A 23,132-nucleotide genomic window follows, 5' to 3' on the forward strand; every position below is an offset into this window, starting at 1 on the left:
AGTGCTCATTTTGACATAGTGGGTTATATCATTGGACAGAGACCCATATAATGAAAGTGAGGGTATACCCACATCCTGGGGAGGACTGATACCCTCAAATAGAGGGAATTGTATCTCTCAAGAGAAATGGTGGCTCCCAGTGCATTAGGGCAGTTGAGCATGTCAAGCCCTCAATGCTGTTGCAAGAACATGCAACAGGGCTCTGAACATGGCCCTTCAAGCAATGGAGATTGACTGTCACTGTGGCCCTTAGGGGAGGGGGAAAGAGGAATTGAACAGATGGAACCAATGTAACTGTGTGGGCAATAGAAGTGTTCCACAAGAGTATGCAAGGATGGATATAAAACATGTTAAATTACACCAAAAATATATAGGGGCTGATAGGCTGAAATGTAAATCATAATATAAAACATAAGATGACTAAAAATTTAGAAAATTATATAGTCTAAAATATAAACCACAATGTAAACACAAATGTTACCTTGTTTGAAAGGTATTGTCTCAATATCTGTATATCAGTTTCAGTAAATATAGTATGAACATGTAAAAAGATTATTGCTGTGGTGCTCGCTTCGGCAGCACATATACTAAAATTGGAATGATACAGAGAAGATTAGCATGGCCCCTGCACAAGGATGGCATGCAAATTCATGAAGCGTTCCATATTTTTCAGCGATGCCCAGAGATGTACTCACCAGATACAATGGATGTGTCATGATGATGGGGGAGAGTGTTACTGTGGGGGGAGTGGTGGGGTGGGGGCGATGGGGGTGAATGGGGACTTCATATTTTTTGAATGTAATATTTTCTAAAAAATGAATAAATTGAGTAGAATTTGAAAAAAAAGATTATTGCTGTGGAAGGGAAAAGGTTTTATGTTGGATATGTGGGAGTACTGTATATTGTATATATGAACTACTGTGATCTAAAACTCTTGTGAAGATAAGCTTAATAATTAGAAAAAAGAAAAAGATAGGATGTAGGCACTGAGGAAAAGACAAAAGTAGTTGCCTTGCCAATTTGCATACAGGGTAACACTTATTGCAGTGATGGAAGGCAAAACATCAAAAACAAAGATTTTGCATTTTAAAATGTTATGATATCCCAATTTATTTTTACCATAATTTTTCCAAATTAATATGTATTCTATATCTAACCTTTAAACTCAAGGCTATATACCATATTACTATTAATGGAACCGGCAATATATTGCACTTCACTTTTCAGGAAGTTTTGGATCACAGAGAGGTTCAACAATGGCAGCGGAGGAATACTGGTGTGGGATGTTATTGACAGGGGACACATGGTTGGCAGGGAGTTCTACAGGGCATTTATCCAGGGTACATAAAAATGTTTGGATATTTTCATAGTGGATACAATTAAAAACAACTGAGGGAGTGCTGAGTTCCTAGCCAGGGGCGCTCTATCACAGTCCCTAAAGGAATAGCAACTATCCCCCAAGTGCAACAGCAAAGACCAAAAAAGAATGAAGGTCCAACAATGAGCCTTTGATACTAATGACTATGCTTGTGATCCTGTGCATCTGAAATAAGAACAAGGCCTTGAGCTGCAGGGTGCCTAAGAGTTACCTCCTGAGAGCCTCCGTGTTGCTCAAATGTGGCCAGTCTCAAAGCCAAACTCAGCATGTAAATGCGTTGCCTTCCCCCCAGCATGGGACATGACTCCTGGGGATGAGCCACCATGACGCTGAGGGATTACTACCAAGTACCAGCTGATAATGTAACCAGAAAATGACCTTGAATAAAAGGGTCAACTTGGACCAGCAGAATATCTCAGTCTACATAAAATACCCGGAGTTAAAAATGCTTTTTGATCTGAATCAAGGGGGAAATGGAAAGGACAAATTATTTTATATGGTTATGAGTCTCCAAAAAGAGCTGGGAGGTTATTGAACAGGTTGCCCTTATGCACACCTGGGCAGAGTCCCAGAGACAGATAAAGTAGATACAACCCCAGGTATTTGTTCTTCTGAGGGCTACAGAGACCCACAGGTTCTATGGACATGGCAGATGGAGTTCAGTGCCATGCCAGTTGGCCCTTTTTGGAGTTTGTGTTTCTGTGTGACGTAGCTGGATTCAGATGTGATCTTTTTTCACAAGCCTCTCCTGTTACTTTTACCAGAACTATAGTTGGTGCTGGGGTTTAATATATACCCAGGGGAACTGAATCTCTGGACTGACCATGTGATAGCCAGGCCCTGGGTCTCAACAGACTTCAGCTCCTACACTCTGATTTATTGGACTTACCCCACTTAGCTAACATGGAGTTGAAGAAGTTCAACCACCACACCATGGAGCCAAGAATGCCTACAACTGAAAGTGGGAGGATTGCATCCAGCATCCATGTGGAATCTCTTGTTACAGATGTGGAGTGGACACAACCATTCCAGGGTCTACAGGATGGAGGAATAGAGTATGAATTAGAGTGGACTTACTGATAATCTATTCATGAACTATTGTGATTAGTAATTGAAGAAAATGTGGCATTGGGTGTGGAGAAAGTGGCCATGGTGGCTGCTGGGGGTAGGTAATGGGAGGAAGAGATGAGATGTGGAGGCATTTTTGGGACCTGGAGTTGTCCTTGGTGATGTTGTAGGGACAGTTACCGGATATTGTATGTCCTCCCATGGCCCACTGGGTGGAACGTGGTAGAGTGTGGACTATGATGTGAACCATTGACCATGAGGTGCAGCAGTGCTCTGAGATGTATTCACCAAATGCAATGAATGTCACATGATGATGGAGGAGATTGTTGTTATGGGGGGAGGAGTGGGGTGAGGCAGGTGGGGGGTATTTTGGGACCTCATAGTTTTTGAATGTAATATTAAAAAAATAAATAAAGACAAAAAAGAAAAGAAAACACAGATTCCCATGCCGCTGACAGTAGAAGTGGACAAAGAAAAACACGCAGCAAATAGACACAGAACAGACAACTGGGGTGCAGGGGGAGAAATAAAATAAAATAAATAAATCTTTAAAAAAATATGGTTATGAATTCCAAAAATAGTTATTGGATTATGTTTGTAATCTGGTCTGTACCTGGGCATGATTAAATTATGATTGGGCCATGTCATTAGGGCATTGAGTCCCCACACCTTGGTGGGTGGGGACTCACTGATAAATGGCATGGCAAATGACAGAGTTGGGGGTTCTTAATGTTGGAATTTTGATGTCGGAGTTTGATGCTTAATTCTTAAGCTAGAGCCCCAGGAAGTAAGCACACAGAGGAAAGGGAAGAAAGCCCTGGGAAGAAAGGAACCTTTAACCTAGAGAAAAGCAAGACCCTAGAGAGGAGGAACCCAGGATGCCTGAACCCTTGCAGATGTCAGCAGCCATCTTGCTCCAACATGTGAAAATAAACTTTGATAAGGGAAGTAACTTATGTTTTATGGCCTGCTATCTCTAGGTTCCTATCCCAAATAAATACCCTTTATAAAAACCAACCAATTTCTGCTATTTTGCATCAGCCCTCCTTTGGCTGACTAAAGCAGCATATATAAACCTAAAGATAATATGTCTAATGTAAGTAATTCCTGGACAGTAATAACATTAAATGTTAACAGATTAAACTCAACATTCAAAAGACCCACACAGGCGGATGGGGAAGGAAATATGACCCATCTATATACTGTCTACAAGAAACCCACCTTAGACCCAAGAATGCAAGGAGGCTGAAAATGAATGGCTGGAAAACTATTCTACAAGCAAACAATAACCAAAAAAGGGTGGAAGAGATATACTAATATCAGACAAAATAGGCTTTAAATGCAAAAATATTGTAAGAGAAAAAAATGGACAGTATATTTTAATAAAAGAGGTAATCTATCAAAAAGAAAGAACAATCATAAAGATTTATGCACATAACCAGGGCACCTCAAAAAACATGAGGTAAACACTGGAAAAAACTCAGGGGAGTAATCTATGCCTATACAGTTATAGTGGGGGACTTTAATACACCATTATCCCCATTAGACAGAACATCTCAGCAGAGAATCAATAAGGAAACAAAGACTTTGAATAATATATTAGAGGACTTGGATCTAATAAATATATACAGAACTTTACACCCAAATCCAGTGGGATATACCTTCTTCTTCAGTGCACATGGATCATTCTCTAGGATAGACCACATGCTAGGCCAAAGAACAAATCTGAATGAATTAAAAAAGATTGAAATTATACAAAGTAATTTCTCCGACCACAATGGAATGAAGTTGAAAATCAATAAAGGACAGAGAACGAGATGAGGCACAAAGATATGGAAGTTTAACACACAGTCTTGGACAAACAGTGGGTCAAGGAGGAAACTGCTAAAGAAATCAGTCACTACCTTATTACAAATGAAAATGACAAGACAGCATATCAAAACTTATGGGATGCAGAAAAGCTGTACTGAGAGAAAAATTCATAGCCATAAATTCCTTTATTACAAAAGAAGAAAGAGCTAAAGTCAAAGACCTAACTGCACACCTGGAGGAATTGAAAAATTGAACAACAAACTAATTCCAAAGGAAGTAGAAAGAAGGAAATCACAAAGATTAGAGCAAAACTAAATGAAATGGAAAATAAGAAAGGACTAGAAAAAAATGAGCAAAACCAAAAGCAGGTTCTTTGAGAAGATCAATAACATGGACAAACCTTTAGCAAGGTTAACACAGAAAAAAAAAGAGAGAAGATGCAAATACATGAAATGAGGAAGAAGATATCATCACTGACCCCACAGAAATAGAGTATCGTAAGAGGATACTTTGAAAAATTACATAACAACAAGATGGACAATTGAGAGGAAATGGACAAATATCTTGAAAGATACAAGCAGCCTTCATTGATGAAAGATGAAATTGATGAACCCAACAGACCAATCACATGTAATGAGATAGAATTAATCATCAAAAGCCTCTCAACCAAGAAGTGCACAGGCCCAGATGGCTTCACAGATGAATTCAATGAAACATTCCAGTAAGAACTAACACCAATTCTGCTTAAACTCTTCCAAAAAATAGAAGTGGAAGGTACATTGCCTAACTCATTCTATGTTGCCATCATCACCCTAATACCAAAACCAAACAAAGAAGCCACAAGAAAAGGAAACTATAGACCAATCTCTTTAATGAACCTGGATGCTAAAATCCTCAACAAAATACTTCCTAGCCATACTCAACAACACATCAAATGAATTATACACCATGACCAATTGGTTTTCATCTCTGGCATGCAAACATGATTCAAATAAGATAACAATGTAAATAACACATAAACATATTGAAAGAAAAAAACAACACATAAACATATTGAAAGAAAAAAACAAACGATCATCTCCGTATTAGTCCCCACCAAAGGGTGGGGACTCAATGCCTTACTGGCACAAGAGGTTTACATAAATACTTAATCAAGTAAACTTATGAATCCAATATAATCTAATATATCCAGTGGAAAAGATCAGTTTACAAACATAATCCAATATTTCATTTTGGAATTCATCAATAATATCAAACTGCTATACTCCACTCTCTGAATTCCAAAAAGATATAATATTTTAAAAAAACTTAAATCAATTACAATGCAAGTACTAAATCATATAATTATTTTAAAGGAATACAGTTTGTACTGGGGCAAAGTTCTCTCTGCTATAGACCTCTGAAACTTACAAAACAGTTCATTTACTTCCAATACACAAATGGACAAAGGATAAACCTTTTCATTACAATAAGGAGAAACTGGGAGGGAAACATGAGTCATGGTTTCTCTACAGTACACTAGACCTGTAGTGAATCCTCTGTTAGATTTCAAAGTCTGAGAGTCATTCTTGAGAAGATGTTTATTTTTCTCCTTGGGGCCTTATGGGAACCCACCCTTTCCACAGGCTTGCCCAATGGCCATTTTCTTGGTTCCACCCTCATCAAGCATCTGGGTGTTGGACAAGTTCCAGACCTCTTCCTCCAAGAGTGTTGGGGTGATTGCTACACCTTACCCAATCTTTGGGATAGAGTCTTTACATCCCTTGAACAGTGACATGAAGACAACTTTCCCCCTAAACTTTGGCATACAGGATCAACCCTCTCAGAGCAATGAGTCGACCACCTGACCTGCCCTAATCCATAGGGGACAGATTCATCCCTTTCAGACCTGTGGGTTGCTGAAATTAACCACCCTAATCCTTTGGGAATGTGCTCCACCCTCTCTGTACCATGGGGCAGATAAACTCTCCCAGAATATTGGACAGGAACATCCACCCTCTTCAGCTCCTGGGGCAAACTCACCCTCCCTGTACACATGGGTGGGGTTCCTCTCTTGGCCCAAGATGATGCCCTAATTCCAGGTCTCAGCTGCCATGGCTTTCCCCTTGAAGTCATTTCTCTTTCAATCTCTGCTTTCCACGTCCCTTTTATTCCAGGCTGACAGTGGTTTTGTTCATACAGCTCTCTCAAAAAGTCTGTTGGCTTAGCATGCAGGAAGCAGGGGTCCAAGCCATTAGACAATAAGACTTTCCACATGTCTTTCTGACATAACTCCATCTTCAATTCTGATTTTAAAATTCCAAGTTTATTTAATTCCTCCAGTGGGGCACTTTGATCTGGGAGCTTGATCTCCAGAGCCTTGGAATTTCCAGAAGAAGTTTCTATTTTCTTTGTTTCCAACAGTTCAGTCCTCTGCATATCTCTCTCATCTAGCATTTTGCTATTAAGTTGCAAGCAGATGCCAAGGGTTTACTTTGGACATTTCTTCAGCTAAATGTCCAGGCTCACCATTTTCAAATTCTGCCTTCCATAAAACACTAGGAGTTAATCTTGCTAAGTTCTCTGAAGCTTTAAAACATGGATTGACTTTCCTCCAGTTGCCAATAAAAGTTTCATCATTTACTTCTAAGGCATCATAAAAATTCTCTTTATTATCCATATTGCTATCAACAGTCTCCTCAAAGCACTGTAGGTCTTTTCTTTCAAGCATCTCCCAATTTCTCCAAAAAATACTCCTTACCCATTTATAAAACCATTCCATCATTTTGGTAATTGTAAAAACTCTTCCCCACTCCTCAGTACCAAATTCTGTATTAGTCAGCCAAGGGGGTGCTGATGCAGAATACCAAAAATTGGTTGGTTTTTATAAAGGGTATTTATTTGTGGTAGGAGTTTACAGATACCAGGCCATAAATCATAAGTTCATAAGTTACTTCCCTCACCCAAGTCTCTTCATATGTTGGAGCATGATGGTTGTGGATGTCTAAGAGGGTTCAGGCTTCCTGGGTTCCTCTGGGCTCAGTTCCTCAGTTTGCTCCACAAGGTTAGGTGTAGACTATTAGGTGAATGGTTCCATCTCTCTCCCTGGTCCTCCATCTTCAGCATCAAGCTCTAACATCAAATCTCCAAAATTAAAAGCCCTGCAAGTCGGTCCTTTGCTATGACTTTTATGCCCTATTGGTACAAGAGGTTTATGCAATTACTTAATCAAGTAAACCTATGAATCCACTATAATCCAATATACCCAGTGGAACCGATTAGTTTACAAACATAATCCAATATCAATAATATCAAACTGCTACATATGCCATATGTTGTCTTTATTTCTCTTGTCTTTTTAATTGTTCTTACACTCTCCTCCAACTCTCTCTCTCCTGTTTTTTCCTTTTGACCTGCAAAACTCTCTTCAGTATTACTTGATGGATGTGCAGCTTTTCTTAATGAAATACTCTCTTAATTTCTATTTATCTGTGAATATGTTGAACTCTCCATCATTTTTGAATTCCAGCTTTTCAGGATAGAGAATTCTTGACTGGAAGTTTTTTTTTTTCTTTTAGCACCTTGACTATGTCATACCATTGCCATCTTGCCTCCATGGTTTCAGATGAGAAATCAGCACTTAATCTTATTGCGCTTCCCTTGTATGTGATGGTTCTCTTTTCTCTTGTTGCTTTCAGTATTCTATGTCTTGAGTATTAGACAATATGACAAGAATATGTCTCAGAGTAGGTCTTTTAGGATTTATACAGTTTGGGGTGTGCTGCACTTCCTGGGTATGTAAGTCCATGTCCTTTAATAGGCTTGGGAAGTTTTCAGCCATTATTTCCTCTAACATACCTTCTGTCCCCTTTCCTTTCTTCTCCCTCTGGGATACCTATAATGTATGTTTGAGAGTTTCATATGTCATTCAAATCCCTGAGTCCCTCATGGATTTTTTTCTATCTTTTTGTCGATGTGTTCCACTATCTGTATGATTTCACCTGTACTGTCCTCCACATCACTGATTCTTTGTTCTGCATGTTCAAATCTGCTGTTATATGCTCTCAGTGCATTTTTTATTTCTTGTATTGTGCCATTCATCACCACCATGTCTGTTATCTTTTAATGTATGTTTAAAATTCTTCAGTGTTTTCTCCCAGTTTCTTCTTAATATCCTTCATCTCTTCCTTAACTTCATTAAAATGATATTTGTTTTGACATGTTGTTCCATGTTCTGCATCTCCTCCTGTTTTTTAATTGGTTTGTTGGACTGGGCCATATCTTCTTAATGGCTTGTAATTTTTTGTTGGTGTCTAAGCATCAGTTTATCTTGATGGGTTTGTTCAGTTGTTTAGCTTCTCTTTGTAATTTAGGGTTTTAATTTTTTTCTTTAATTTTTTAATGTTACATTTAAAAAATATGAGGTTCCCATACACCTCCCACATCAACAACCCCACCACCACCATGACACACTCATTGTACTTGGCAAACTTTGTGTGTGATAAATTTTTACTTTGACACTTTGTTCCTCTTATTCAATTTCTTGCTGTTGTCTATGTTCCATTGAAAAAAAATTAGGGCCTGAGAAAAGGAAAGAGGTAAGAAGAGAAAAATAATAATAGTAATAATCATAGTAAAAGGTAGAAGATGAACTGTATAAGACCTAGGAAAATGAATGATTAACTCAAGAAGTGCAGAGGAATAAAATTTTAAAATGTAGTATAATGAGATGAGAAACTAAATAGAGAAAAATAGATAGCATAATTAAAAGGCCAGAATGATGAGAAGGAAAGAGAAAAGACAAATAGAAAAAAGTTTTAAAAAGTGAGAAATCAGAGAAAAAGTGAGAGAGGAATAAAGACAAGGAAAATTGAAGACCAAATAAAAAGAGGTGGAATGTTAGAACAACAAGAGAAAGCAGAAGATAGAAAGATGAAGAAAGAAAAGAAATAGTGTAGGTAGGCAAAATTGGTAAACAAAAGGAAAGAAAGGAAGGGAAAACTCAACAAAAAGAAACAAGACAGCAGCACCTATTTTTAAAAAGGGGGTGGAGGAAAAAGATTTTTAAAAAACAATAAACAAACAAGCAAACAAACAAAAACCATGGAAAAACAGCCTTCCCTCTTAGGTCCTTAAGGAAATTCTCAGGCTGCTGGTGTTCATCAATGAATTACCCTGTAGCTTTCTCTCTGCAGGCTTTGAACCAGGTTTTAGCAAGCAAACTAAGTTAAATTAAAAAAGGAACCTTTTTAAAGAAAAATAAGAGATCCAAGAAAAATTAATACAAAAAGAATGTCTGTGTTCCCTGTCCTAAAGAATCAGAGGGATATCTAATAACCCAGTGGACCATTTCTCTAAGAAAAGCCAAGAATCAAACCAGGGACCTTGTATATTCAAGGCAGGAACTCTTTTAGCTAATCTTATTGGGTTGGTTAGCCTTTCAGAAAGCTATCCACCCACTATTTCTTCACAGATTAGAATCTTTGCACTTGGCCAGAATCCTGCTGATTAGATGCCTTTCTGTCCCTGCCCCACTTCTAGTCTAATTGCTTTCTCTTCAGGTCAGCTGAGTGTGACTGCTGTGTGAATGGATGGCCCTTCCCCTCTCTTCATCATGTCGAGGTCCCTTCAGAGATTCAAAGGCAACCTTGGTGGCTGAACTCACCACAATGAAACCACTCTTGACCCTCTTCCAGACCTCTCCTCCTCCCAGGCAACCCTAAACAAGGCCTTGAAAGCTTATTGAGTATTTATACCACCTCTATCCCTTAGGGAAGCTGGAGGTTTGATAGTTTTCAGAGTCAGACTAATCAACTGCCTGTCTCTGCCCTCTCCCCACTCAAGTTCCTCTCTCCCAGGCAGCTGGGTGCCTTGGGTTGACTGAGCAGATTCCCCAATCCCCTCTTCCTGGGGTCACCTTAGAGCCAGCTGGTATGCCTCCCAGAGTTCAGAGGAGGCCCAGATAACCAATCCCACAGATAGGAAACCCCTCTCCAGAATCCTCTTCTTACCAGAGAATGCTCCCTCCCACTCAGTGGCTGGTGGGAGTCAGGGGTTCATGGATGCTTTTTTTCCTTAATGACGGGGCTTCATTGGCTGCCATTTCCAGTGACATGGGTGAGAAACTCATGGTTTTCCCTTGGGCTCTTTTTTTCCCCTTCTTTATTATCTTTTAAATGTTACCTTCAAAAAATATGAGGTCCCCATATACCCCTCAACCCACCCACCCTAACCCTCCCACACCAACAACCTCTTCCATCACTGCAGCACATCCACTGCACCTGGCGAATACATTCTGGAGCACCACTGCACCAGGGGACAGTGGTCCACATTATAGTCCACATTATCCCCAAGTCCACCCAGTGGGCCACGACAGGACACACAACGTCCAGCATCCATCCCTGCAGCACCACCTAGGAGAACTCCAAATCCTGAAAATGCCCCCACACCATATATCCTCTTCTGTCTCCTACCATCAGCAGTCACGGTGGCCACCCTTTCCTCATCACTATAATAAATTCTTCCCTTAATAATCACAGTAGTTCCCCAACAGAACATCAATAAGCCCACTCTGGTCGATACTCTATTCCTCCATCCTATGGACCCTGAGATGGTTATGTCCAGTCCCCCTCCACATTAAGAAGGGGTTTAGATTCCACATGGATGATGGATGCAATTCTCCTGCTTGCAGCTGTAGGCACTCTTGGCTCCCTGGTATGGTGGTTGACCCTCTTCACCCCCTGTCAGCTGGCCAGGGTAAGTCCAAGAAACCAGAGGATAGGAGCCACAAGTGTCCTGAGGCCCAGGGCATGGCTGTCACATGGACAGTCCAGAGATTCAGGTCTCCTGACATTACACCAACCCAAACACTAACTACAGGTCTGGTAAAAGTTACAGAAGAGGCATGTGTAGAAAGGTCATTCCTGAGTCCAACTCCATCACACTCAGGAACAAAAACTTCAAAGTAGGGCCAACTGACATGGCCCTGAACTCCAGAGCCATCTGCCATGACCATAGAGCCTGTGGGTCTCTGCAGCCCTCAGGAGAACCAGCACCTGTTTTTCCATCTACCTTGGCTGTCTCTGGTACCCTCCTGAGGCGTGCATAAGCATCAACCCTCTGATGACCTCCCAATTCTTTTTTGGAGACTCATAGCCATATAAACTCACTTGTCCTTTTTATTTCCCCCTTTTATCAAAAGTCAAAATGCAGTTTTTAATACCTGGTATTACATGTAGGCTGAGATATTCTGCTGGTCTGAGTTGAACTCTTTATTCAAGATCTTTTTCTAGTTACATCATCAGCTGGTGCTTGGTAGTAATCCCTCAGCACCAGGGAGGCTCATCCTGGGAGTCATGTCCCACACTGGGGGGAAGGCAATGCACCTACATGCTGAGTTTGGCTTAGAGAGTGGCCACATTTGAGCAACATGGAGGCTCTCAGGAGGAAATTCTTAGGCACTCTGAAGCTCTAGGCCAGTTCATATTTCAGGCACACAGGCACATAATTGGAGGTATCAGTATCAAGGGCTCATCGTTGGACCATCCATCTTTGTTGGTCTTTGCCATTGCACTTGGGGGATTGCTGCTGTTCCATTGAGGAATGTGATAGAGCTCCCCTGGCCAGGAATTCAGCACTCTCTCAGCTGTCATTTCCAACTGAAACCAATATGAAAATATCCAAACCTTTCTATGTACCATGTATACATGTCCTGGAGAACTCCCTCCCAACCATGTGACCCCCACCAGTAGCACCCCACACGAGTGCTCCTCCCCTGCCATAGTTGAACCTCTCTGTGGTCTAAAACTTCTTCAAAAAAAGAAGCCCAATATATTGTCAGGTTTCATTAAGAGTAAAATGGAATATAGTGATGGGTTTAAAGATTAGAAATAGAATACATAGTAACTTAGAAACTTAGAGTTTTCTCTGCATTATAATTTCAACATCATACCTGACAATCACCTATGTTCAAATGTTCCTCTTACCCTTCCTCCAATTTCTTGGGCCATCTGATGTATCCTCCCATCCCTAGCACCCCTCATGCCCACAAAGCTCCACCCAAAGGTATCCCTATGCCCCCATTTTATCTCTTCCCTGTACAAATACTTACCTTCAGTTATCATAGATTTCACCCAAGTAGGTGTCAGCTCACAACATTCCTCTACCCCCCAACTTCCTTTAACTTTATCATCCAGTCTCTAGCTCTGTGAGACAGCTTGGTTTATTTATTTCATATCAGAGAGGTCATGTAGTATTTGTCCTTCAATGCCTGGGTTGCTTCACTCAACATAATGTTCTCAAGATTTATCCATGTTATCACATGTGTTTGTACTGCATTTACTCTTATAGCTGAGTAGTATTCCATCGTATGTATATACCACATTTTATTTATCCATTCATCTGTTGATAGGCATTTGGGTTGATTCCAACTTTTGGCAGTAGTGAACAATGCTGCTATGAATATTGGTGTGCATATATCAGTTTGTGTCCTTATTTTCAGTTCTTCTGGGTATATACCCAGCAGTGGAAATCCTGGGTCATATGGGAAATCTATGGCTAGTTTTTTGAGAAACCGCCAAACTGTCCTCCAGAATGTCTGGATCCTTCTGCATTCCCACCAGCGGTGGATGAGTGTTCCCATTCCTCCACGTCCTCTCTAGCATTTGTAGTCTCGTTTTTTTTCTTTTTTTTATTATTATTTTATTTTATTTTTTAAAATATTACACTAAAAAATATGAGGTCCCATTCAACCCCACTGCCCCCACCCCCCACTCACCCCACAGCAACACTCTCTCCCATCATCATGACACATCCATTGCACCTGGTAAGTACATCTCGGAGCATCACTGCACCCCATAGTCAATGGTCCACATCATAGCCCACACTCTCCCACGTTCCATCCAGTGGGCCCTGGGGGGATCTACAATGTCCCGTAGTTGTCCGTTAAGCACCACCCAGGACAACTCCACGTCCCAAAAACGCCTCCCCTTCTCATCTCTTCTTCCCATTCCCCACACCCAGCAGCCACCATGGCCACCCTTCCCACACCAATGCCACATTTTCTCTGTGGACATTGGATTGGTTGTGTCCATTGCACATCTATGTCAAGTGGGGGCTTAGATTCCACATGGATACTGGATGCACTCCTCCTGCTTTCAGTTGTAGGCACTCTAGGCTCCATGGTGTGGTGGTTGACCTTCTTCAACTCCATGTCAGCTGAGTGGGGTAAGTCCAATAAATCAGAGTGTAGGAGCTGAAGTCTGTTGAGGCTCAGGGCCTGGCTATCATATTGTCAGTCCAGAGATTCAAATCCCCTAAATATATCTTAAACCCCAGCACCAACTACAATTCCAGTAAAGTAGCATGAAAGTCTTGTGAAAAGAGATCCCATCTGAGTCCAGTTCCATCACGCAGAAACACCAGATCCAAAGAAGGGCCATCTGATATGGCAGTGAACCCCATCTGCCATGACCATAGAACCCGTGGGTCTCTTTATCCCTCAAAAGAACCAATACCTGGGGTTGTATCTACTTTATCTGTCTCTGAGACTCTGCTCAGTTGTGCACAAGGGCAATCCTTCTGACAACCTCCAGATTCTTTTTTAGAGACTCGTAGCCATATAAACTCATTTCTCCTTTCCATTTCCCCCTTACATTAGGTCAAACAGCATTCTGAAGTCATGTTATTATATGTAGACAGGGATATTCTGCTGATCCGCATTGAACCTTTAATTCAAGGTCATTTTCTAGTTGCATCTTCAGCTGGTATTTGGTAGTGATCCCTCGGTGCCAGGGAGGCTCATCCCCAGGTGTCATGTTCCACGCTGGGGGGAATGCACTGCATCTACATATTAAGTTTGGCTTTGAGAGTGGCCACATTTGAGTAACATGAAGGCTGTCAGGAGGAAACTCCCAGGCACAATGCTACTCTAGGCCTTGTTCTTATTGCAGGTGTATAGGCTCACAAGCATAGCCATTAGTATCAGGAGCCCACTGTTGGACCCTCATTCCTTCCTGGTTCTTACCATTGTACCTGGAGGACTGCCACTGCTCCCCTAGGGACCACGACAGAGCCTCCCCTGGCCAGGAATCCAGCACCCCCCCAGCTGTTGTTTTTAATTGTTTCCACTATGAGTATATCTAACCATTACCATGCACCCTGGACATATGCCCTCTATAACTCCCTTTCAACCATATATAGCCTGTCAATAACATCCCATATCAGTATTCCTCCACTGCCATTGTTGAACCACTCTGTGATCCAAAACTTCCTGTAAATCTCCTGTTTTTTTTTCATAGCTGCCACTCTTATGGGAGTAAGGTGGTATCTCATTGTAGTTTTGATTTGCATTTCCCTGATAGCTAGAGATTTGGAGCATTTTTTCATGTGCTTTTTGGCCATTTGTATTTCTTCTTTGAAGAAGTGTCTGTTTAAATCTTTTTCCCATTTTTTAAATGGGCTGTTTGTCTTTTTATTTTCAAGATATAGGAGTTCTTTATATATGCAGGTTATAAGTCTCCTATCAGATATATGGTTACCAAATATTTTCTCCTATTGTGTAGGCTCTCTTTTCACTTTCTTTTTTTTTTTTTAATTTTTTTATTGACTTTGTAATAATATTACATTAAAAATATATATGTGAGGTCCCATTCAACCCCATCCCCCCACCCCCCCTCTCCCCCCCCAACAACACTTGTTCCCATCATCATGACACATCCATTGGATTTGGTAAGTACATCTTTGGGCACCTCTGCACCTCATATACATTGGTTCACATCATAGCCCATACTCTCCTCCATTCCATCCAGTGGGCCCTGTGAGGATTTACAATGTCCGGTGATTGCCTCTGAAGTACCATCCAGGGCAGCTCCATGTCCCAAAGACGCCTCCACCTCTCATCTCTTCCTGCCTTTCCCCATACCCTTCGTCCACTATGTCCACTTTTCCCATTCCAATGCCACCTCTTCTATGTGGACATTGGATTGGTTGTGTCCATTGCACCTCTATGTCGAGAGGAGGGTCAGATTCCACCTGGATGCTGGATGCAATCCTCCCATTTTCAGTTGTAATCACTCTAGGCTCCATGGTGTGGTGGTTGTCCTTCTTCAACTCCATCTTAGCTGAGTGTGGTAAGTCCAATAAATCAGATTGTAGGTGCTGGAGTCTGTTGAGGCTCAGGATCTGGCTATCACATTGTCAGTCCAGAGATTCAAATCCCCTAAATATATCTTAAACCCCAACATTAACTGCACCTCCAGCACATTGGCATGAAAGTCTTATGAAGGGAGATCCCATCTGAGTCCAGATTCATCACACATAAACACCATTTCCAAAGAGGGGCCATCTGCCCTGGTAGTTAACCCCATCGGCCATGACCATAACTCCCGTGGGTCTCTTTAGCCCTCAAAGGAACCAATATCTGGGGGTTGTATCTGCTTTATCTGTCTCTCTGACTCTGCTCAGTTGTGCATGAGGGCAAACCTTCTGCCAGCCTCCAGACTCTTTTTTAGAAACTCGTAGCCATATAAACTCATTTCTCCTTTCCATTTCCCCCTTACTTTAGGTCAAACAGCATTTTAAAGTCATGGTATTTTATGTAGACATGGATGTTCTGCTGATCCGGATTGAACCTTCCGTATAAGGTCATTTTCCAGTTGCATCATCAGTTGGTAGTTGATAGTGGTCCCTCGTTGCCAGGGAGGCTCATCCCCGGGTGTCATGTCCCATGCTGGGGGGAAGGCATTGCATTTACATGCTGAGTTTGGCTTCGAGACTGGCCACATTTGAGTAACATGAAGGCTGACAGGAGGAAATTCCCAGGCACAAAGTTGTTCTAGGCCTTGTTCTTATTTTGGGTTTATCAGCTCACAAGCATAGTCATTAGCATCAGGGGCTCACTGTTGAACCCTCACTCCCTCCCGGTCCCCGCCACTGTACCTGGGAGACTGTCGCTGCTCCCCTAGGGACCACGACAGAGCACCACTGGCCAGGAACCCAGGACCCCCCCTACTGTGGTTTTTAATTGTTGCCACTATGAGTATATCCAAACATTACCATGCACCCTGGACATATGTTCTGTACAGCTCCCTGTCAGCCATATATCACCTGTCATTGGTACCCCATACCAGTATCCCTCCATTGCCATTGTTGAAACACTCTGTCTTTTCACTTTCTTGACAAACTTCTTCGAGGTGCAGAAGGCTTTAATTTTGAGGAAGTCCCATTTATCTATTTGTTCTTTTGCTGCTCGTGCTTTTGGTGTGAAGTTCATGAAGCCATTTCCTATTACAAGGTCTTGTATATGTTTCCCTACACTGCTTTCCAAAGTCTTTAAGGTCTTGGCTCTTATATTTAGGTCTTTGATTCATCTTGAGTTGATTTTTGTATAAGTTGTGAGATGGTAATCCTCTCTCATTCTTTTACATATGGATTTCCAGTTCTCTAGGCACCATTTGTTGAATAGGCCATTCTCACCGAGTTGAGAGGGTTTGGTGGCTTTATCAAATATTATATGACTACATATATGAGGATCTATATCAGAACTCTCAATTTGGTTCCATTGGTCTGTATGTCTCTCCTTGTGCCAATACCATGCTGTTTTCACTACTGTAGCTTTGTAGTATGTTTGGAAGTCAGGTAGTGTGATTCCTCCAATTTTGTTTTTCTTTTTCAATATGTCTTTGGCTATTCGGGGCCTCTTTCCTTTCCAAATAAATTTCATAGCTAGTTTTTCTAGTTCCTTAAAGTATGCTGTGTTGATTTTTATTGGGATTGCATTGAATGTGTAGATAAGTTTTGGTAGGATAGACTCTTAGTAATATTTAGTCTTCCTATCCATGAACAGGGAATATTCTTCCATTTATTTAGGTCTTCTTTGATTTCCTTGAACAGTGTTGTGTAGTTCTCTGTGTATACATTTTTTACATCTTTAGTTAAATTTATTCCTAGGTATTTGATTTTTTATTGACTATTGTAAATGGTATTTGTTTCTTGATTTCCTCCTGAGCTTGCTCATTATTGGTGTACAGAATTGCTACTGATTTTTGCACATTGATCTTATAACCTGTGACTTTACTAAACTCACTTAGGAGTTCTAGAAGCTTTGTTGTAGACCTCTCAGGGTTTTCTATGTATAGGATCATGTCATCTGCAAATAATGAAATTTTGACTTCTTCCTTTGCAATGTGAATGCCTTTTATGTCTGGTTCTTGCCTCAGTGCTCGAGCAAGTACTTCTAAGACAATGTTAAATAGAAGAGGTGAGAGTGGGCATCCTTGTCTTGTTCCTGATCTTAGAGGGAAGGATTTTAGGATTTTGCCATTGTAAACAATGTTGGCTGTGGGTTTTTCATATATACTCTTTATCATGTTCAGAAAATTTCCTTTCATTCCAATCTTTTGCAGTGTTTTATATCAAGAAAGAGCGCTGTATTTTGTCATATGCTTTTTCTGCATCTATAGTTATAATCATGTGATTTTTACGTTAATCTTTTTATATGGTGCATTACATTGATTGATTTTCTTATGTTGAACCATCCTTGCATACCCAGAATGAATCCCACTTGGTCACGGTGTTGTTGAATAGGGTTAGCAAGTATTTTGTTGAGGATTTTAGCATCTAGGTTCTTTAGAGAAATTGGTCTGTAATTTTCCTTTCTTGTAGTGTCTTTGTTTGGCTTTGGTACTAGGGTAATGTTGGCATCATGGAATGAGTTAGGTAATGTTCCTTCTGTTTCAATTCTTTGGAAGAGTTTCAGCTGGATTGATGTTAGTTCTTTCTGGAATGTTTTGTGGAATTCCCCTGTGAAATTGTCTGGCCCTGGTCTCTTCTTAGTTGGGAGGTTTTTAATGACTGATTCTATCTCTTTACTTGTGATTGGTTTGTTGAGATCATCAATTTCTTCTTTCATCAATATAGGCTGCTTATGTGTTCCTAAGAATTTGTCCATTTCCTCTGAATTGTCATTTTTGTTGGAACATAGTTTTTCAAAGTATCCTCTTATGATAGTCTTTATTTTTGTTGGGTCAGTGGTGATATCTCCTTTCTCATTTCTTATTTTGTGTATTTGCATCTTCTTTCTTTTTTTCTTTGTTAGTTTCACTAAGGGTTTGTCAATTTTATTGATCTTCTCAAAGAACCAGCCCTTGGTTTTGTTTATCTTTTCAAGTGCTTTCTTATTTTCTATTTCATTTAGTTCAGCTCTTATATTTGCTATTTCTTTCTTTCTTCTTCCTGTGGGGTTATTTTGTTGTTTTTTTACTAATTCCTCAAAATGTGCAGTTAGTTCTTCAATTTTTGCTCTTCTTTTTTGATGTATGAATTTATGGCTATAAATTTCCCTCTCAGTACTGCTTTTGCTGCATCCCATAAGTTCAAGTATGTTGTGTTATCATTTTCATTAGTTTCAAGGTCGTTATTAATTTCTTTTGAGATTTCCTCTTTGACCTACTGTTTTTCTAAGAGTGTGCTGTTTAATTTCCATATCTTGGTGTGAAATTTGGACCTCTGGTCCTTGCAGATTTCCAGCTTCACTCTACTGTGGTCAGAGATATTATTTTTTATGATTTCAATCTTTCTGAATTCACTGAGCCTTTCTTTGTGACCTAACATATGGTCTATTTTGGGGAATGATCCATGTGCACTTGAGAAAAATGTATATCCTGCTGTGTTCAGGTGTAATGATCTGTATATGTCTATTAGATCCAGCTCCTCTAATATACTGTTCAAAGTTTTTTTTTTCTTTATTGATTCTCTTTTGAGATGTTCTGTCCAAAGTCGATAGTGGTGTATTAAAGTCTCCCACTATAATTGTAGAGACATCTATTCTTTCAATTAGTTTTTCCAGGGTTTGCCTCATGTGTTTGTAGGCGCCCTTGTTTGGAGCATAAATATTTATGATTGTTCGTTCTTCTTGAAAGATTGTCCCTTTCACTAATATGTAGTATCCTTCTTTATCACAATTATTTCACATTTAAAGTCTATTTTGTCTGATATTAATATAGCTACTCCTGCCTTTTTTTTGGTTATTGTTTGCTTGTAAGATTGTTTTCCAACCATTCACTTTCAACCTCCATGAATCACTGGGTCTAAGATGTATTTCTTGTAAACAGCATATAGATGGGTCATATTTCCTTATCCAATCTCCCAGTCTGAATCTTTTGACAGGTGAATTTAATCTGTTGACATTCAGTGTTATTACTTTCAAGGAATTATTTATGTTAGCCATATTTTTTTTGGACTTGTGTTTGTCATATTTTGTTTGTTTTTTTCCTTCTCTTTGTGTCTTTTTTGTTGCTCTTACACTCTCCTCCAACTCTCCCTCTCCTGTTTTTTTCTTTCTTCTTGCAGCACTCCCTTTAGTATTTCTTGAAGGGCAGGGTTCTTGTTGGCATACTCTTTCAATTTCTGTTTATCTGTGAATATTTTGAACTCTCCATCATTTTTGAATGCTAGTTTCGCTGGGTAGAGTATTCTTGGTTGGAAATTTTTTTCTTTTAGTACCTTGAGTATATCATACCACTGCCTTCTTGCCTCCATGGCTTCAGATGAGAAATCAGCACTTAAATCTTATGGAGCCTCCCTTGTATGTGATGGTTTTCTTTTCTCTTGCTGCTTTTAGAATTTTCTCTTTGTCTTGAGCATTGGATAATTTGACAAGTATACGTCTTGGGATGGGCCTGTTGGGATTTATGGTGTTAGGGGTGTGATGTCCTTCCTGGACATGTACTTCCATCTCTCTCAGTAGATTTAGGAAATTTTCAGCCATTTTTTCCTCCAACACCCTTTCTGTCCCCTTTCCCTTCTCTTCTCCTTCTGGAATGCCTATAATACGTATGTTTGTGCATTTTGCATAGTCATTCAGGTCCCTAAGTCCTTGCTGGATTTTTTCTATCTTTTTATTAATCAGTTCTACTATCTGATTTCCTATGTACTGCCTTCCACATTGCTAATTCTCTCCTCTGCCTCTTCTAATCTGCTGCTATTTGCTGAGAGTGTATTTTTGATTTCTTGAACTGTGGTGTTCATCCCCATCATATCTGTTATCTTTTTGTGTATGTCTGCAATTTCCTCTCCAAGTGTTTTCTTCATATTGTTAATGTCTTCCTTTATTTTGTTAAGTTCATCTGTAATATATGTTTTGAGATCTTTAATTACTAATCCTATGTTCTACTCCCTTTCCTGGTTTTTAGTTGTTCATTGGATTCGGCCATGTTTTCCTAATTATTGGTTTGGTTTGTAATTTTTGTTGCTGTCTGGTCATCATTTTATCTTGACAGGTTTAATCAGTTCCTTAGCTTCTTTGTCTAGTGTTGGGGATTAATTAGTTGTTGTTTGTACATGTTATGTCTTCTCATTGTCACTTTGTTCTTCTTACTCTATTTTCTTGTTGCTAGGTAAGTTCACTTTGAAGGGAAATATTAGGGCCAGGGAAAGCAAAATGAGTAAGAAAAGAAAATGTATAAAGTAGTATTGGTAATAAATGTTAACAGAGCAACAATGTGAGATCTGGGAGAATGGGTATTAGACTCATGTAGTTGTGTAGGGTTATAGCAGTAAGTAGAGTATGTATAATGAGACAGTCAACTGACTATGGGGAGGAATATAGTATGAATTAAAAAGCCAGTGTTTTCATGAGAGAGGGAAAGAGAAAAGAAAGACAATAATATCAAGAGTGGATAAAAGACAGAAAACAGAACAAAGGTATTAGAAATTAAAAGTCAGACAAATTGGGGGTCAAAGAAAGGGAGGTGGAATGTAAGAGAAGCAGTAGATGATGGATGATGGCAAGATGTGGTGGATAGGGGATAGTGTAGGTGGCCAAAATAAATTCACACAGGAAAGAGGTAATGGAGGAAGAGGAAACACAGCTAGTGTGAAGCGCTTCCTGCAGCACCTATTATATAAATAAAATAAAATAAAATAAGAAGAAAAAGAGAGAAAAGAAAAAAGAGAACATAAAATGGGTGGGCAAAGAAAAGGGGAGGAAACAAGGAAGAAAAAGAAAAAGAGGGAAAAAAAACTAAATAAATGAAGAAGGACCTTAGGGGCTAAAATGGGGAAAAAGACCAGGAGACAATGCAATATTAGCAACCAAGACAAGAAAAAAAAGAAAGAAAGAAAAAAAACACAAATGCTGAGTGCTAGGGTAATCAAGGACCTCAGGTGGACCTCAGGGCATGGTGGTTTCAGGGATGAAAAGTCTATGACACTGCAGACTCAAGGTTTGTGAGGCTCTGGAGTGTGGGCCACCAGGGTTAAGGGGACTCAGACCTGGGAACAATGCATTCAGTTAACAGGGGGCCTGGGAGCACCTTGGCACAACACAGCCTTCAGGGATCTCCACAGCTGGGTGCTAGCCCTAGGGGAAGGGGTTCCCACCCACACCCTCTGACCTCTGTGTCAGAAACCCAAAATTCCACCTCTCACAAGAGTCTCTTCTGTCACTGTCTCACCAAATCAAAATCCAGACACCTCCTGCCCTGCAAGCCCCCAAAACAGCCTGCTGGGGGTGCCATTGCACTACGAAGATTTCAGGTACCACCATGGATGAGCTGCCAGCCCTAGGGGGAGGAGTTCTGCCTACAACTTCTGACCTCCATGTTAGAAACCAAAAGTTCTATCTTTTGCAAGAATTTCTTCCGTCACTGTCTCACCAAATTGATATCCAGACACTTCCTGTCCTGCAAGCCCCTGAAGCAGCCTGCTCAGGGTTTGAGAACACCCCACACAACAAAGATCCCAGGTATCACTGTTGCCTGGCCACCAGCCCTAGGGAGAGGGGCTCCAGCCAGAACTTCTGACCTCTGTGTTTGAAACCCAAAAATCCACCTCTCACAAGAATCTCCTCTGTCACTGTCTCACCAAATAGACTTCTAGACACCTCCTGCCCTACAAGTCCCCTGAAACAGCCCACTCAGGCTTGGGAACTCCCCACACAACCTGTGTTTTCTTTTTGTTGTGTCATCTTGTTGTGTCAGCTCTGTGTGTGGCACCATTCTTGGGCAGGCTGAACTTTCTTTCATGCTGGGCGGCTCTCCTAACAGGGTGCACTCCTTGTGTGTGGGGCTCCCCTATGTGGGGAAACCCCTGCATGGCAAGGCACTCCTTGTGTGCATCAGCACTGTGCATGGGCCAGCTCCACACAGGTCAAGGATGCCCAGAGTTTGAACCACGGGCCTCCCATGTAGTAGATAGGTACCCTAACCACTGGGTCAAGTTCGCTTCCCTCATAACCATATTAAGCTGCTACACTCCACCCTCTGAATTCTAAAAAAGACTTTACAATATTTGGGAAAAAACTTAAATCAGTAACAATACAAGTACTAAATCATATCACAATCAATATAAGTAAGTACAGTTTGCCTCGGGGCAAAGTCCTGTGTGCTATAGACCTCTGAAACTTACAAAACAATTTATCTGTTTCCAATTAAAAAAATGGACAGACAAAGGATAAACATTTTCATTAAAATAGGGAGAAATTGGGAAGGAGACTTTAGCCACTGGTCATCTACAGTTCAGTAAGCCTACAGGGCATCCTCTATTCAATTTCAAAGTCTGAGAGTCATTCTTTTTTTTCTCTCTCTCTCTCTTTTTTTTAATTTTTAATTTTATTTTTATTTTTTAATTGATTTTGTAAAAATATTACATTAAAAAATATATATGAGAACCCATTCAACCCCACCACCCCCACCCTACCACTCCCCCCCCCCCCCAGCAACGAGAGTCATTCTTAAGAAGATGGTTTCTTCTCTTTGGGGCCACTGGCTTGCCCAATGGCCATTTTATTCGTTCCACTCTCATCAAACATCTGGATGTTGACCAAGCTCTAGACCTCACCCTCTGAGACCATTGGGGTGATTTCCACAACTTACCAGTCTTTGGGTTAGAGTCTTTA

At 40.5% G+C, this 23,132-nt stretch overlaps 1 non-coding gene across 1 annotated transcript; it reads left to right on the top strand.

Annotated features, from left to right (window-relative positions):
• The first annotated feature begins 563 nt into the window (after positions 1–563).
• On the top strand, positions 564–670 carry LOC111766665 (U6 spliceosomal RNA). The gene has a single exon (XR_002798641.1). It is a non-coding gene; the product is annotated as a U6 spliceosomal RNA (small nuclear RNA).
• Positions 671–23,132: the final 22,462 nt, after the last annotated feature.

The sequence above is a fragment of the Dasypus novemcinctus genome, chromosome 4 (assembly GCF_030445035.2).
Source record: "Dasypus novemcinctus isolate mDasNov1 chromosome 4, mDasNov1.1.hap2, whole genome shotgun sequence".
Classification (NCBI taxonomy): Eukaryota; Metazoa; Chordata; class Mammalia; order Cingulata; family Dasypodidae; genus Dasypus; species Dasypus novemcinctus.